Here is a 3,992-nt window from a genome sequence, read left to right on the forward strand (position 1 = left end):
GCGGCGCGTGTTTTCTCGAGGAAGGAGCATATTTTCCAAAGAGGGGCGTGGTTTCTGTTGGCGGCGCGTGTTTTTCGAGGGAGGAGCATATTTTCCAAAGAGGGGCGTGGTTTCTGCTGGCTGCACGTGTTTTCTCGAGGGAGGAGCATATTTTCCAAAGAGGGGCGTGGTTTCTGTTGGCGGCGCGTGTTTTTCGAGGGAGGAGCATATTTTCCAAAGAGGGCATGGTTTCTGTTGGCTGCACGTGTTTTCTCGAGGGAGGAGCATATTTCCAAAGAGGGGCGTGGTTTCTGTTGGCGGCGCGTGTTTTTCGAGGGAGGAGCATATTTTCCAAAGAGGGGCGTGGTTTCTGTTGGCGGCGCGTATTTTCTGGAGTGAGGAGCGAACGCGATCAGCATGTAAAAGCGACTTTTTAAGCTGCTGGAGGAGTCTATGTCACATAATGCAAGATATAGAGCTCAAGACAGCTCAAGTAATCGTTTTTTATTTTATGCGATGTATCCCGTATGCCGGGCAGGTGCTTGAGAAAGAGCAGGTGGTATATATTTCATACCAAGGACAACGATGTTTCGCCGCAGGAAGGTCGGAAAAAGTTTGAGGATCTAGTGAAAGTGTCAGGAAAGGAAGGAGGGCTGGGTTGGGGGGTTAGGAAGCGGAGGCTGACGGCGTGCTGGGCTCTGCAGCAGTGATGGTGATTTTGATACTCGAACATGTGACCTTTTGATAATTGTAGGTACCGTACGAGTGCCTATTAGCTCACCTGCCTATTATGGCTGTAATGCGAGTCAGTTTAATCGTGGCTACGGTGCACCTGGTACAAAAGGTGGAGTCGATTATACGTGGCTGTTTCCCAGGTGGAAAAGGAAGGGAGCGTACGAATGAGGGGTGAGCCCCGCTGGGTAGAGACGCTCGGCTATGGCCGCGACACGTTATTTCATTTCCGTTAAATTCAAAATGAAAAGTTCAATAGAATCGCCGCTTTCTCATATAGCTGGGGGAATTGGCTGCGGGAGGGGCATTTTCTCTCGCCATTTATTTTGGGCGTGATGTGAGGGTTTTTTCTCTTTTTCTCATTCCCAACTTATTTGATGAACCTGGGTTTCGCGTGCGCGTCAGATTTTATTTCGAACTGTCATGTTTGATGTATGAGAACCGCCGAGGTGTCTGCGAAATGGGAACGCGTGACATCCGTGCGTAGTCCTCACGCCCCTTGGCACCCCTCGTGCCCCCCACCCTCCTCTGTCGCTGGCATTTCTCGCTTTAAGTACCTTCTTATAATGAGATTTCCCGCTCGGACAGGCAGACGCTGTACCTCTGTACCCAGCTCTTCTTCTGCCCCACCCATAGGATTTTAAATGTAGTCGAGACTGTGTTTATGGACGCGCTACGACCTCAACCCGAATACGTGTGATCCCACTTTTAACATGAGGCGTAATAATTGAGTGTTTGTACATGGCATGGAGCACGGCTGGCCAAACAAACAGCACACAGTGGAACAGCACAGTCAGCCTCAGACAGCTCGTATCACTCCGCCATGCAGCACGGATCCTCCAAACCAGCTCCTCCAGATATGGAACACAACTCCTCCACTACATATGTCGAGCATCATCCAGAATGCAGCTCATCCACTACATGTCATGCATCATCCAGAATGCAGCTCATCCACTGCACGTCTTGCATTTTCCAGAATGCAGATCCTTCACTCTACATCATACATCATCCAGAACGCAGGTTTTCCACTACATGTCATACATCATCCAGAATGCAGCACCTCCACTACACGTCTTGCCTAATCCAGAACGCAGGTCCTCCACTCTATGTCATGCATCATCCAAAATGCAACTCATCCACTCTACGTCATGCCTAATCCAGAACGCAGCTCATCCACTACATGTCATACATCTTCCAGAAAGCAGCTCATCCACGACATGTCATACATCATCCAGAATGCAGCTCATCCACCACATGTCATACATCATCCAGAATGCAGCTCATCCACTACATGTCATACATCTTCCAAAAAGCAGCTTCCAGAAAGCAGCTTCCAGAAAGCAGCTGTCGCTCCATTCCTCATCCCTCAGATCGGCAGTCTGCAGCCTCCTCACTCTCTGCAGACCTGGACAAAATCACAGACTGGGCAAACAAATGGAACATGTCTTTCAATCCTGACAAATCTCACACTCTTACGATGTCTCTCCGAAAAGACCGACTGGACAACCCTCCCATCCACTTTCTGAATAATCCTCTCCAAGAAGTTCTGTCACTCAATCTTTTGGGTCTCACTATCTGCCATGATCTTTCCTGGGAAAACCACATTTCAAATCTGGCCTCCAAAGCCAGTCGCCGACTGGGCATCCTCCGTCGTGCGAAGTCCTTCTTTGGTACACCTGAGCTCCTCACCACTTACAAGGCTTTCATCCGCAGCTCTATGGAATACTGCTCTCCCCTCTGGTCTGGTGCTCCTGCCTCACACCTAGCCCGTCTTCATGCTGTTGAAACCAAAGCGTTCAGAATCATTGGAATCTCCCGCGATGAAGCTAACTCCAAGGGCCTTTCACTCACTCACCGCAGGCAGGTTGGTGGTCTTTCCGTCTTCTACCGACTCCTCTCTGGCCTTGCCCCCCCAGCTCTCTCTGGGCTCTGTCCCCCAAATATTCCTACAGGTCGCACAAGATCTGCCTGCAACCCTCTTCTGGTTAAACTGCCAAAATCAAGACTTTCTGCTCACCTTCACTCCTTCATTCCTCTTTTCTCCTGCCTCTGGAACAAACTCCCTCAATCTCTTCAATCCCACTCCACCCTCCAGGTCTTTAAAACAGCTGTTCACCACCATCTCTTATCCTCCCCCATCCAAAACCTTGATCTTTTCTACACCCGCTAATATCGGTCCCCTTGTGTTTTATACCTCTCCCACCCCCCCCCCCTTCCCACGCCTCCTCCCCCCAAGCCCTCTCCCTCCCACAATTCTCCCTGCTCTCAAATGTTGTGGTTGTGTGCTTCCCCTTCTCTCCCCATCTTGTCTTCCACTCCCTCTTTTTATAAATTTTGTCTGTCTGGTTGATTTGTTTGTGAAATAAATGTTAGCTCTTTCACGAGCCTCGATTCAGTATCCAAAAAAAAAAAAAAAAAAAAATCCACTGCACGTCATGCATCATCCAGAATGCAGCTCCTTCACTCTATATCATACATCATCCAGAATGCAACTCATCCACCACACGTCATGCCTCATCCAGAATGCAGCTCATCCACAACATGTCATACATCATCCAGAATGCAGCCCCTCCACTACATGTCATACATCATCCAGAATGCAGCTCCTCCACTTCATGTCATACATCATCCAGAATGCAGCTCATCCACTACACGTCATGCATCATCCAGAAAGCAGCTCCTCCACTACATGTCATACATCATCCAGAATGCAGCTCCTCCACTACATGTCATACATCATCCAGAATGCAGCTCCTCCACTACATGTCATACATCATCCAGAATGCAGCTCCTTCACTACACTTCAAGCATCATTCAGAATGCAGCCGCCCACGAAAGTCATGCATCATCCAAAACGCAGCTCGTCCACAACACGTTATGCCTCATCCAGAACGCAGGTCTTCCACTCTGTCATGTATCATCCAGAATGCAGCTCCTCCACAACATGTCATACATCATCCAGAATGCAGCGCGTCCACTAGACTTCAAACATCATCCAGAACGCAGCTGCCCACGAAAGTCATGCATCATCCAGAATCACCTGTCCACGACAAGCCATGCAACACCCAGAACGCAACATGTCCACTACACGTCATGCATCATCCAGAACGCATCCATTCTGAACACACCATGCATCATCCAAAATGCAGCGCGTCCACTACACTTCAAGCATCATCCAGAAAGCAGCTCCTCCACTACATGTCATACATCATCCAGAATGCAGCTCCTCCACTACATGTCATACATCATGCAGAATGCAGCCCCTCCACTACATGTCATAC

The sequence above is a fragment of the Myxine glutinosa genome, chromosome 3 (genome assembly GCF_964187855.1).
Source record: "Myxine glutinosa chromosome 3, kmMyxGlut1.1, whole genome shotgun sequence".
NCBI classification, from domain to species: domain Eukaryota; kingdom Metazoa; phylum Chordata; class Myxini; order Myxiniformes; family Myxinidae; genus Myxine; species Myxine glutinosa.